Consider the following 14,770-nt stretch of genomic DNA (forward strand, 5'->3'; position numbering starts at 1 on the left):
TAACTTTCAAGCCAATCCACAAACAGCACTAAACTGAATGCTTAGCACTAAGGGACCAAACAGCTACCAAATATGCAGCAAGGCATGAACCCACATACATGCATGCATGCATACATACATACATACATACACACATGCATACACACAAGCAAAATAAACACATACCTAAATGTTTAATAAAAGAATATTCCTTCTCTACAGCTGCTCCTCTACTGCACTCCATCCAGAGTAGCCGCTGCCACGGTCTCTGTCTAACCCCCTGGGAAAAGCCCAGAATCTACACTTTGGCATGCACAGCCCTTGACAACTGACTCAAGTCTTCAGTTTTACATTTCTCTTTATTTTGTCTCAATATGGGTGCTCGAAAAATTAGTTCTTTCACATCTAGCATTATATCTGTACTTTAAGTAGATGAATTGAGGAATAAGAAGAAAAACTAAGTACTTTACAGGATTTCTTTTTTTTAATTGGTTATTTTATTTACATTTCAAATGTTATCACCCTTCCCGGTTTCCCCTCCTCAAACCCCCTATCCCAGCCCTCTCCCCCCTGCTTCTATTAAGGTGCTCCCCCACCCACCCACTCCTGCTTCACCACCCTAGCATTCCCCTATTCTGAGTCATCAAGCCTTCACAGGACCAGGGGTCTCCTCTCCCATTGATGCCAGATAAGGCCATCCTCTGCTACATATGCAGCTGGAGCCATGGGTCCCTCCATGTGTATTCTTTGGTTGGAGATTTAGTCCTTGGGAGCTCTGGGGGGTCTGGTTGGTTGATATTGTTGTGGAGTTGCAAACCCCTTCAGCTCCTTCAGTCCTTCCCCTAACTCCTCCATTGGGAGTCCCCGTGCTCAGACCAATGGTTAACTGCAAACATCCACATCTGTATTGGTCAGGTTCTGGCAGAGCCTCTCAAGAGACAGCTATATCAGGCTCCTGTCAGCAAGCACTTTTTGGCATCAGCAATAGTGTCTGGGTTTGGTGGATGCATATGGGATGGATCCCCAGGTGGAGCAGTCTCTGGATGGCCTTTCCTTCAGTCTCTGCTCCACTCTTCATCCCTGTATTTCCTTTAGACAGGAGCAATTCTGGGTTAATATTTTTGGGATGGGTGGGTGGGACCATCCTTCAACCGGGAGCTATGCCAACACACTAAAGTTCTTCCTTGGGAGCTAGAAGTATACCCATGGTTGCTGAGAGCTATAAGGGTGTCTGCAAAAACAAACAGATCCCCCCCCCCAAAAAAAAACCCTGTAGTTCTGGCAGTTTAAAAAAAAGGAGGGGGAAATATAAATAATCGAATCAACATACTAATATTTTTGTGAACTTTCTGCTCTTGTTTATGGGTTATTATGTCATGAACTGGGAACAGAATTGTGACAAAATGAATAGGCTAAATTACTAATATATCAACAACTCAACGATTCTTCCTCATTGAGAGCATTTTAACATACTCCAAGGATAAAAACGAATATGAACATTATTCAGTATTTTAGTTGTCTGCATGTAGGCAAGATAAGCTAATTAATACATATATAGAATCAATCAGGAAGGAAATTACATCAATATTTGCAAAACATAATAGTGATATTGGAAAGGATTATAGTCAAAACAAACCCATCCCTATGTAAGAACCTACATGGGAAGTATAGAGATACAGGGAGGCTGTCTCTGTGAAGATAAAGGATGTGTGTGTTCCCTAGCTTGCATTCACACAGGTCAACTGTAGAAATAAGAGTGGGCAGGAGAAGTTGTTTTTGTGATCAAGCCTGTGATACATCGTAGTCCTTATATTTAAGAACTTGCTAGAATGTGCAGAACTGTTGCCAAGAGGGTGAAAGTGAGTTTTCCCATAACCCGAGTTAGCTATGGCAGAAACACTCCCTAAAGGGACCAGCAGAGGGCTTGACTTCCTGTAGAGAAGTGCCCCCACTGTTCTTTTTCACTTTGCCTCAGTACCTACTGATTCAGGCTGATCTTCTCATTTTTAATTGTTTCTTTGGACTTCACCCTAAAATGGAGGCTCCCAGAGGTCAGTGCCTGAGTCCCATTCCCTAAGCCAAAGAAAGCAAGCACAATGCAGGGACTCAGCCATGCTCTGCAACAGGCAGCTCTTCTCTTCCTTCACTCCCTCATTTCTGAATGGGGAAAAAATACTAGCCGATCTTGCTTCTAACACAGTTTTGTCTTCCATTAAATATTTATTAAGCTTCAGGATGCGTGACACAAAGCTGAATTGTACAGGCTAAACCAGACAGAGCTGTCCCTAACTTAAGAGAGCATTTATGATGTGAAAGATAGGCCAGGACACGTAAATAAGGGTGAGAGTGTGCAACGTTTGTGTCTGAAGACTGAAGAACAAAAGCTGGGAACACATTCCATTTACCATTTCTCTGGGTGTGTTTGCCTTGATTTTAGATTATCTTTGGAGACAAATAAATGGAAATAAATCTGAATTTCAAAAATATTGGGTTTCATTCCAAGAAATAAGCAGATTCTACCTCTCTTTCTATTTTCCCAAAGGGCATCCACTAGCATCGAGCCAAGCATATCCACATACCAGATACTCACAGCAACTCTACAGAGGAATAATGTGCCAGCAGGTGCCGTGCCAGGGAGAGTCTCAGGTGCCAGTTACTGAAACCTATAACATTACAGTAGAGTTTATTCTTCATGAAGGAGGCAACATGAGACTACTAAGAAAATACTTTCACTGGAAGGAAGAGTTCAAAGAACTGGTATCTCAGAAGGTATAGAATGAGAATTATTGTGTTAATACATCTCCAGCCATGAGGCCTCAGCCTTTCTCATTGATGCTGTGGGAAGCTATACACAAAGAGACAATCGTTTATGTAAGGTACGTGATAATTTCGTAAGTGAGCAATGGCTAGAAGTGTTCATCTGGACCCTAGCTGTATTCCCCTTGTTTATTTAATCTAAGCTGGTCTTCCTGGAAGATGAAAGTCTGCCATTTTAGCTTCAATGCCCATAATATATGTGTTAAACTCACCACTGCCTCATTATTTATTAACGTCAAGTTATTACACTCCAGTGGAGGATGGGAGCTGAAGCCACACAGTGACAGATGTTCCAACAGATCAGCTTATATAATAAGAAGCTGGGCCAAAACTGTCGAAAGGGGTGTTTTTTTAAAAAACATACAGACTTCAAAGAAATGAGCTGTGGCATCTGCAACATGGACAGAGCAGTGCCAGTGGAGGGGGCAGGTCTGCAGGCGCGCGGTCGGGTCATGCGATGATGGGGGCTTGCAGCCGGGGACTGGAACAACATCTGGGCTGCAGCAAAGCTGGCCAGGACATTTTAAAAGAGCTCCCGTGGTGCCTCAAACTTTGATTTCACAGAGCTGAGGCAGGGGGGAAACGGGCTGCACTCAAGAGCGCACGTGTTTTGGCTCGCAGGTTTTCTCCTCAGTCACTGTGGAAGGCCGCGCTCAGCTGCAAAATTGGATGGACAGTCTCGGACAGTCTTTCTCTATCCGCAGGGCTGACTTTGTGGGGTCGTGCCAACCTCTGAGCAGGCAATTGCTGCGAAGAGTATAAAATGTCGGCATAAAGCTGCGAAAACTGCAAACTGCGCATGCCCTTTCCCAGCAAGCCATTCCCAAAGAATGTATACCCGTAAGAACTTAAAGGCCTATCAGTTTGGGCTAATATGCAAGTTGGAAACTAATTGTGTGTGTGTGTGTGTGTGTGAGAGAGAGAGAGAGAGAGAGAGAGAGAGAGAGAGAGAGAGAGAGAGAGAGAGAGAGAGAGAGAGAGAGAGAGACAGAGAGAGAGACAGAGAGAGAGACAGAGAGAGAGACAGAGAGAGAGACAGAGAGGCAGAGACAGACAGAGACAGACAGAGAGAGACACACACAGAGAGAGAGAGGCAGAGAGAGAGAGACAGACAGACAAAGAGAGACAGAGAGAGACAGAGACAGAGAGACAGAGAGAGAGAGACACACACACACACACAGAGAGACAGAGAGACAGAGACAGAGACAGAGACAGAGACAGAGACAGAGACAGAGAGAGACATACACAGAGAGAGAGAGGCAGAGAGAGAGGCAGACAGACAAAGAGAGACAGAGAGAGACAGAGACAGAGAGACAGAGAGAGAGACACACACACACACACACACACACACACACACACACAGAGAGAGAGAGAGAGAGAGAGAGAGAGAGAGAGAGAGAGAGAATGCTACATACCACACATGAAAATTGAGTGTTGCTAGCAGCACAGTGCTTGAGTAACTCCTCGTCTCCTCTCTTGAATGTTTTCTTTAATTGAATACATAAACGAACGCAGATTCTACTGTATGTGACACACAGTAGAAGGTGTCCAGGACAGAGAAAGGATATGGTACTGCAGCCCACCAACTACTGCGTCTCACTGACTGCTGACAGGCTCTGGAGCCCCAGAACCTAATAACATGTGAAGGTCATAGGTCAGAAGGGTGATGACAAGGTGCCTGGGCTCCGACGCCAGACCCTTGGGTGCAAACTTTGACTTTGCTCTTTGTGGGCTATATAACCTTGGGCACCTTAATCTCTCTGTGACACGTGGTGCCTGCACCCATATGACAAGTACCAAAACAATAGAATCCATTTTAGAGACTTGTTCAGGGGGAAAAGTGTCTGTCACGTGATGCCTTTAAAATTCTACTTGACATAAAGCTCTGTGTGTGTGTGTGTGTGTGTGTGGTGTGTTCTTTTAAAGCCACTCCCCCTGTGTCTCACATAAAAGATGTTTGTCTCACAATGCAAGCCATCAGAATTTGAAAACAAATTTCCCTCTTTCATTTCATAGACTTTCACCCCAAACCCCACCTTCACTGAGCCAAACACTCTCCTGGATTTCCTGGTTCTTTTGTTTCTCTAAAATTTTTGTTGTATTTTAATGAATAAAACTATTCTTCGTTTTCATTTTTTGTACATATATTAAGTTTGTATTTTTTTCAAAATCTGTCAAGGAGTAGTGCCCAACAGTAGGTGCTGTTGTAGACCCTAGGACTTAAGGAAAGGGAGAGAAAGGGCCAAGGGTGTAGCTTTGTGGTAGAGGGTTTGCCTAGCATCCGTGGGGCCTCAGAAATAAAGGTGTGGAGAAACCACTGTGACTAGAGGAAGTTTGTGGTTTGGGATAGCAGGCAGTTTCAGGCTCTCACTGACTTGCCTATTAACTATTACATGCCTCTTATATAGCAGCTTTGGCAAATCACAACCAGGATGGGGAAAACCGGTTCCTGTGACTTCACTCTGTTTCCATCCCTCCTCCTTCCTCTTCTCCTACCCTGTAAGACAAAGTGGAGCCTGTACATTAGCCCTTCACTGAGTCACAGCCTCTGCTCAAATCTAGGGATAGCAGAGGCTTTTTCTATAACACCAAGAAGGAAGTGAGAGACCTCCCAGCTCTGTGACACGTTCCAGTCAAGCCGTGGGTGCTTAAATTATCTCCAACTGCCTACCCTCATTTCTAATAGGTCAGCCAGAAACCTCAGGATGTCCATTCAGGAAAGACACGTGTCTATAAGAGAGCTAAGGTGAACACCAAATTACAAATAACTTATAGAAAAAAAAAACTACTTATCTTTCACATCAATAACCTCTGTACCCAAAAATGCAGCTAAATATACCAACAGAATAAAGGATATCAAAAATAACTTCAATGTGGTCAAGATCTTCATGAGATATTACGTTTTACTCAGCCCCCTAAAAGTGACAGTCATCCTGATGGGACATTTTACGTTCACATGCTGTAAAATCTTAGAGAAGAGCCCCAGTGTGGAAGCCCATAAATGAGTCATTTGGGAGCGTGCAGCTTTCTTTTTATAAACTCAGTAACAGCAGAAACAAATCATGGTCTCTAGAAGCCATGGCGATAATCTTCCTCATCCAGCCTATTTTCGATTCAGGATGAAAGATGGTGTTGAGGCCCAGCAGATTTTTCTTGAAGTTTATGGTAGGTCAACTAAACAGACAAGCCCAGCCTTCTCTTTGATATCTTCCTTCTCCCCCTATCTAAGCCAACTCGACTTTGTTTTTTTTTTTTGTTTTTTTTTTTTTTTATTGGATTTCCATTACTTCAATTCTCTTCGTGGAGGCCCAGTTCCTGTAACTGTTAGAGCTTATGGTAGTTTAGTACTTTGAACATCATTAATTAAATCATTGCATCGTGCAAGCCATGCATCTTTCCATCACAAGTTGTCTTGTCCTCTACTCTAGAAGTCTTGGTATGGGGCTTTCTTACAGAGCCTGGATTGCATCTAAAACCATGTGGCAAAAGGAAAACCAAAAAGAGGCCATTAAGAGAAGATTCAGGCTGAGACTGAAGTGTTAGTCTCCAGGGACCAACCTAACACTGCTAATGACACTAATAATACTAAATCAAAATTATTATTCTGATGGGCTATGAAAAAAGTTTTTTTTCTTGAACAATCATTCAAGGGTTGGTTGTCTTTATAGGAAAACTTATCCTAAGTCACAAGCATTTGCCATGAATACAAATATTTAAATTTGTTTTTATTTCAGATTATATACTATTCCACTACTATGATAGACGTCAGATACATCAGTTATACTCTATAATTTCAAGGATCTAATATCCATATCATTAACATAGGTAAATGGGCTCACAATAGTAGATAATATTTTTGAAGAGTATCCAGTGGTACCATTTTCCAGGCTTTTCTTTTTACATTTTCTAATTTAATTTTTGAAAATTTCATACATGAATAATGTATTTAAAATCATTCTTTCCTTCCTTCTCCTCCCTCCAATTCCTGCCATGTCACTCTCAAATTCATGACTTGTTATTTTTCAGACACACACACACACACACACTCGCCTACTGAGATCATTTAGTTAGTATTGCTGACTTGCTGACTTTTGGGGATTCGTTAACCTATTAAGAAGCTCATTCCTGGATAAGACTGATTTTTTTTTCTTTCTCTGCAGCCATTAATTGCCTGTAATTTTTCTTCTATGAATGAAGTCTTGTGAGGATTCTTCCATTCAAGTCCATGTTGTATGTGTATGTAATATGTTATATTTATGTAAACATTTAAATGAAGTTAAGAGCCATAGATGAACAAACAAACAAAAAAAGTTCAAGGTATGGGAAAACATCTTACAAGTTGTTGATCAGAGGACTCCAAGAGACCCCCCAATCATATGAACTACTGCCCTTTCCTTAGATGCCTCCCAGAAGTCAAAGGTTAGACCCTACTGCTTTGTTGCCCAAATGGTTGCCAATATGGCAACCATTTGACTCTTGAGTACTTAAAATGTGTAATTACAGAATTTCATTCTTACTTTTACTCAATCTTAATTAAATTAGATTTAAATTTTAAAGAACTGACTACAATATAAATTGTTTTTCTCAATAAACACAACTTTACTGATTAAAAAGGAATATGTTGAGAATTTATTATTCAAACTGAATATGCTGCAAGTGTCCCTGGAGTTCAAACTACAAATTTCAGAGTACAAAAAGCAACACTATGTAAAAAAAAAAAAATCTCTCATTAATATGTTTTATACTAATTAAATTTGAATATACTTGGCTAAATACACTGCTAAAAATTAGTTCACCTTTTCCCTTTTTAATATGACCATCAGAAAATGTAAAATTATGTGTGTGCTTAATTTTCTATAATAAGTGAGTAATAATATTCTAGAAAGAGAATTAAAAGAAGAAAATAACATATTCTCTATATAGAAATATAAAGGACAGAGAATGAATAAAAATAATGGAAAACAATTATTTAGCTCAGATAACTGTATGATAGAAGAATAATCTCACTTGAGACTAAATCACAGACCTTTAATTCCCCAGAGACCTAGTCTCTCATTCCTCCTTCATCAAAACTGACCTTGAGAAGCCTATACTGGCAACCTCTGGGATGAGATTGTTCTCTAAAAGACTGATTTCTCACTGTCTGGACAAGATGTGCTCCCCACCCCTTACCAAAGGGCTTAAAATGGTGCAATAAACACATAGCTAGCAGAAATAGTCCTAAACATCCTCCCCTCTGGTATTTGTGTGAGGGTCTTAGGGAGATAGACGGACTATAGGAAAAGTTTGTGTCAAAATGATTCTTTAAAGTGAAGACGCAGATCAAAGTTCACCATTGCCAAATATACAACTTGAGGATGAACTCAAGTGCTGCTATTAATCATGGTTTCTGGGGATCTGATGACACAGATTAAATGGCTGTAAAGAACACTGCTGTGCATCATGTTCTTGCAACTGTCATCAACGCTTCTGCCAAGTGTCCGCAGATCGGGCGGAAGAAAAGCTGTTCAGTATTTATTGAGGTGTCTCTAGCTGAGCCTAGCCAAGAATCTGGACACCAGGTTTAAGTTCATGACAACGCCTCAGAGGTGCCTTCCAGACCTCTGCTCCCTCAGGAAAGAAAAGCCTGTGAAACTGAGAGGAGTGTGGAGGTGGACCAGCGTGGGATCAGACAGCACATTAATTTCATTGACACTTAGCTTTCAATCATGATACAATTTTCCACAAGTATTCCATAAAACATTTTAAGTAACTTATAATGTGCCAAAGTTCAAAGGTCTGCAGCTATGTGAGGTTTTTCTTTTTTTCACAGTCAAAAAGAAAAAAAGTCTCCCAAACAGAAGTGCATCTTAGAGACAGCAGCTCACAAACACTGTAGGATTGGCAGCATGCAGCTCAAATTTGTACTGACTCCTTTGCGCAGTTGTTACAAAAACTGAATTTAACTAACAGATAAAAATGTTTTCATGAGAACATAACACTGAAACAAAGGCATGTGCATGTGAAGAAAAGAAACATCAGAAGGGAATGGTAGGGCATGATGTTGACACCAGTGAAACAAATAGTCATGGAAGAAATGGTTTACACTGCACATTTTCTTACAAAACAGCAGTTCAGTGCCAGATGGGACCAAACAGAAAAAGAAGGAAATGTCAATTGTATTTGAGACAGGCTTCTTGTGTTCACATAAGAAATATTTCTCGCCCTTTCTTTTTAGTTACTGCTTGCTTTCTTCTTGAGACGAGGTGTGGCTATATATGCCGGTTTGATTGCGAGCTCCTGAACCTCAGCCCGTGAGTGCTGGGATTATAGGAATGCATCACCATGCCTGATAGATAGAACATTATTGCTAATGTCCTTTGATTCCAGAAAGAGGGCTTGGGAGCCCACTGTGTCCCTAGCTATGGTAGGAGCAACTCATTGTGTCCAGTATTCAAATGTATATTGGGAGTTATGCACAGTGTCAAACATTAAAACCGTCCATTCAATGATACCTTTTCAGAACACACCATCACAGCTCACCTTTCTACAGGAAACACTCTGCAGTGAGTTCACATTTATTTGAGTCAATGTATGGTTACTCTGTTTCTCTAATAGATGGCACATACGGTGTGTAGAGGGAAATCCTGTGTCTCCTTTGACAGAACTTCTCAACATTTAGAATTATACCTGATTTAGAGCTCAACACATATGTTAAAGATGAAATGAATGAACAGCTAATAGCTTGATTTAGTTACTGAAAGCCATGAGGATTGGGTTTCTTCCTATGATTGTTATACCACTGTGAGTATACTAGCACAATGGCCTTTTCTTCATTTTTTATTGGAAATATATATATATATATATTTCCAATAAATATATATATGTATATAAATATATATATAATTTACCTTGTAGGTGATTCATTAAGATTTATTTTGCATATGTCTCTCCCACCTCTCTCTCTCTCTCTCTCTCTCTCTCTCTCTCTCTCTCTCTCTGTGTGTGTGTGTGTGTGTGTGTGTGTGTGTGTTTTCAGAATCACAAAGAGAGAATCAGATCTCTCAAGCTGGAATTAGGAGGTTGTTATGAGCCCACGATGGGGTTGAAGAACCAAATTCTGGTCCTCTGTAAGAGTAGCAAGCACTCTTAACTGCTGAAGCATGTCTCAAGCCCCTTAAGTGATTTTTAAGTATTACAGTTCTGTAGATTTATCTAATGTGCAATCACCACCCTACCCCTCAATCTCTAGAAAATTTCACCTTCTGTCTTAGTCAAGGTTTGGACAACATGACCAAAAGTACCTTGAGAAGGAAAGAGGGTTTTTTTTGTTTTTTGTTTTTTTGGTTTTTTTTTTTTTTTATACTGACAGTTCTACATCATAGTTCATCACTGAAGAAAGTTAGGGAAGGAACTGAAGACAGGAACCTGGAGGCAGAACTGATACAAAAGCCATGGAGGAGTGCTACTGACTGACTTGTTCCCCATGGCTTCCTCGCCCTGCTTTCTAATAGCATGAAGGAACACAAGCCCAAGAATAGTACCATCTACAGTGAACTGCCAAAAGTATATACCATAGACTAACCTTGGTACCAGGGTAAAATTATATACCAGGGAAATCTTGTGGGGGTATCTTCTCAGTTGAGGTTTCCCCTTCTCTGATGACTCAGATTGTGTCAAGTTGACATAAAACTAGCCATTACCCCTTCTCAAATCCATTACCCCTTCTCGACCAGAAACTTAGAATTCTCCATTCCCTTCTTGCAGCTGTAGTCACAACTACTCTACTTTTTATTTGTATGCATATAAATGGGATCACAAATGTTTGTTATCTGTATATACATATTTCTCCTTATCATGTTTTCAAGGTCCACCCATGTTGTAGTAACACATATCAGAATTTTCCTTTATGAGGCTAAGTGACAGCACATTTGCAACCCAAGGTACCCAGCTTCATAGAAAAGAAACTTCCTTTTTAATAGTCAAATGGTTAAAGTTGAGTCTTTTTAACTCCTGTAATCTTTAGTTTCCTTTCTCCTTTCCAAACTCTTAATAATAGGCTCTTAACAGCATGCAGACTTCCTAGGGGTCCCATCCCAATTTCGAATTTCTCAGGTGTCCAATCAAAGGAAGGTATTCACTAAAGACAGATGACAAGCAGAAAAAGTTGTATTGAAGAATATATACTAAAGACTGTCCCAAAGGCTGTCCTCAACATAAACTTCACCCCTAAGAGCTAAGAGTACCCCAGCTGCTAAGTCATCACTGGCCTTTCTCTAACAGAGAGGAAAAGATACCAGAAAAGAGTATTTTCTTCAGTCTTTTCTATTGTGTTTGTTCTCCCACCTCCCTCTGTCAGGATTACTTCCTGAACTGTTCTTACTACTCCAATCTACTTTTCTTGCTATCACATCATTTAGGCAACTGAGGGTTCATCCCAACTTGCCATTAACAGTCAAATGGTTAAAGTCAAGTCCTTAACTCCTACAAACTTTAGTTTCTCTATTAGTAAAGCATGGCAAAAAAAAAAAAAAAAGAAAAAAAAAAAACACCTCTGGTGGTTGTTAGAAACAATAAATAAAATAATGTTCCATGAACTATCATTCTGCAAATCCAGCTGCTTTTCTATCTATTATGGGAAGATTCAACACTGATTCGACTATACACACACACACACACACACACACACATCTTTTCTGTGAGGAATTACCTTTAATAGAGTAAAGCAAGAGAACCAATTATATCTATAAGTAAAGATTGATCTGGTTTGACATAGGAAGTGGATTTTAAAATAATAGACAAGTGTTTTAGTGTTTCACCAGTGGGTGCTCTTTAAGGTGAATGAACATGGGCTGGGGAGAAAGGGATTCAAGGAGAACATGTCCTTAGCAGAGGAGGCAGGCCCTGACATCAGCTACTTAATCCAAAGAAACAGAACCACAGAAGGTTCTTTGACACAATCTATCCTTTGAAGATAAGCTCTGAGGATCTACTGTCTGCAATTTCCACTATCGTCCAAAGTCACACCATTATGACTCTACCACTGGATTAATCTGTCATAACCCAAGCACCTCTCAGTGGCTGGTATCATAAACTGAGACCAGGTCTCCCAAATATGTGCCATCTGGGAGGATATTTCACATTCTAACTATAATAGAATTCTAATAGTTAACTCTACAGATGCACATCTTTTCATATCTGCCTGCCTATTACTTAGTATTAGGTGCTGAAGCAAAAATACATGTCAATTCACTGTGGATTCCAACTATAGGTGGCTGGTTGGCCTACAAAGAAAGCACATATTAAAGTATGTGTACACTTTCAGAGAAGTTTGCAGGGCAAGCAAACCGGTTCAAGCACATAAGGGTACTTGCCCCTCATCCTTGCAACTTGAGTTCAATCCCTGAAACCCACCTGTGGAGGGAGAAAAGTAGGACCCACTCCTTCAAGTCATCTTCTAACCTTCACATAAGAACCCATACACAGAGCAAGTAAACAAACACAAAGTGGCAAGTAGGCAGAGTGCTGTTGCAATGCTTTACACAAAAAGTCGGTGGTATCTCTTGGAAGGGATGGAAATTGGGAAGACTTTACTGAGAAACGAAGCCCCTGAGGAAGTGCTTTAAACTGAAAAGGCAAGTGTAGAAGGGCATTCAGAATAAAGAGAATGGCATGGAAAGACAAGGAATATCCATCCTGTCTGAAGACACCAGACACCTGTCTGAAGACATCCTGTCTGACACTGTTGCTGTTGCCTAGAGGTGCTTGCTGAGAGGAATACTGGTGTGGTTGTTCCCTGAGAGGTTCTGCCAGCAACTGACCAATGCAAATGTGGATGCTTGTAGCCAACCATCAGACTGAGCTCAGGGACCCCAGTGGGGGAGCTGGCAGAAGGACTGGAGGAGCAGAGGAGGATTGCAACCTCATAGGAAGAACAGTGGCCAGACTACCCCGTGCTACCACCAACCAAGGAGTGTATGGGGAGGGATCCATGACTCTAGATATATGTGTAGCAGAGGATAGCCTTGTCTGAGAGGGGAGGCCCTCAGACCTGTGGAGGTTTGATGCCCCAGCATAGAGAGATGCTGGAGCTGTGGGCCAGGAGTAGGTGGGTGGGTGGGGAAACACCCTCATAGAGGCAAAGTGGAGAAAGGAAAGGGCAGATGAGATTGGGGGTTGTGGAGGAGTAACCGGGAAGGGGCATATCATTTAAGATGTAAATGACAGAAATGATTAAATAAATAAATAAATAAATAAATAAATAAATAAATAAGCTAAAAACCAAGTGATAATTTTTTTAATGTTTGAAGTGCTTATCATTTTTATTTAATATTTTATTTATTTACATTTCAGATGTTATCCCCTTTCCACACCCCATCCCCACTAACCCCCTATCTCATCCCTCCTCCTTTTTTGCTTTTATGTTGTTTAAATTACATGCAAATATTAAGGTCAGTTCTAGGTTGAGGAACTAGCAATACAATAGATGCAAATAGTCAAGGAACAAGCAAGACAATAAACCCAGATAGTCAAAGAATAAGCATGGCAATAAACAGAAACCGTGATCACTCCCATGATCACTATTCTAAGGGCTTATCAAGATGACCAAAATATCTGAGCCTGCTTCCCTGTCCTAGCCCAAAGTCATTCTCATACCTGAAGCCTACTTCCTTGTTCTAGCCTAAGCTTTAGATTCCTGCCTGTAATTACTTCTTTCTCTAGCCTAAGATTTAGGTGATAATCTTTTTTTTTTTTTAAAGATGTAGAACTCTCAACTCCTCCTCCAGCACCACGTGTGTCAGCGCATGGTCATGCTTCCTGCTATGGTGACAATGGATTGAGCTTCTGAATCTGTAAGTCATCCCCAATTAAATTATTTTCTTAAGTGTTTCCTTGGTCATGGTGTCCCTTCACAGCTATGGGAACCCAAACTAAGACAGAAGTTGTCAAGGAGACTTGCTGCATTTGTTCAATAGCTTTCTAGTATTTGTAGCAGCGACCCACAATACATCATCTCTATGTCTCTCTCTTATTGAATCTTCAAGGGTCTTCCAAACAAGAACTTTTGAGTTTTTCTTGCCCTCTCAGTGACCTCAAGGCAAATCTGAATAGGCAGCAAACATTCAGACATAAAGTACATCATAGTTCCACACACCAAGATTACCAAAATTAAGAAAACAAGAGAGCAAAAGTTTAAGAGGGTTCCAAAGTATATTCATTCACTTCAAGGCCTCCTGGCACTCCTTTGCATTTCTCTATGCCAGCCTCTTTAAAGAATTCCTTTTCTGTTGCACAGTGAGAGCTTCTAGTATGTACAGAGACATGTGGTTCAACTCATTTTGCCTTGAAACTCAATTAGGCAAATTAAGAAAAAGGAATCTGTAAATCCCTGCAATCCATTTCATCAAATACCTTTAAGAAAAATGTGCAATTTTCCAAAACCCTAAATAAGCACTTTTTTTTCTCTCCTGCTAATAATGGAGAAATATCTTATTACTGTTCTGTAAATAAAGTCAACTGGGAAAATGAATTCTAAATGATGCTAGGATTTCCAAAGAAAACCACAAAACAAACTCAGAGTCAAGGCGATAATGCATCCCGCTTGTACCTTGGCACATGGGCAAGCAGTTGACAGTAACCATCTGGGATTTGTGATGTCATAAGAAGAGCAAGGGCATCAACTCATAGAAAAGTCAGGGGGCAATACATTTTTCCTGCCAGTTGTGATCGATTGCTTTCTGAAGAGTTTTTGTTTTCTTCAGAAACCATTTTTACAAGGCAATGAAGGCACCAATGACGTGTCATTCACTGCTGCCCGTGTCTAAAACAATGCCAGGCAAATAGTTAAGGCTTTAAAAATAATCACTGACTGAATATATATTGAAAGTGCTGACCATTTTCTATGGTAATAAAAAGTTCATGATGCTTTAGGTCCTTTTATTAAGATACTGAAGGAATGATTTATTTCCTTAAGAACATTTCAGACCTGTAAGGA

This window comes from Arvicanthis niloticus, chromosome 21 (genome assembly GCF_011762505.2).
Source record: "Arvicanthis niloticus isolate mArvNil1 chromosome 21, mArvNil1.pat.X, whole genome shotgun sequence".
Classification (NCBI taxonomy): domain Eukaryota; kingdom Metazoa; phylum Chordata; class Mammalia; order Rodentia; family Muridae; genus Arvicanthis; species Arvicanthis niloticus.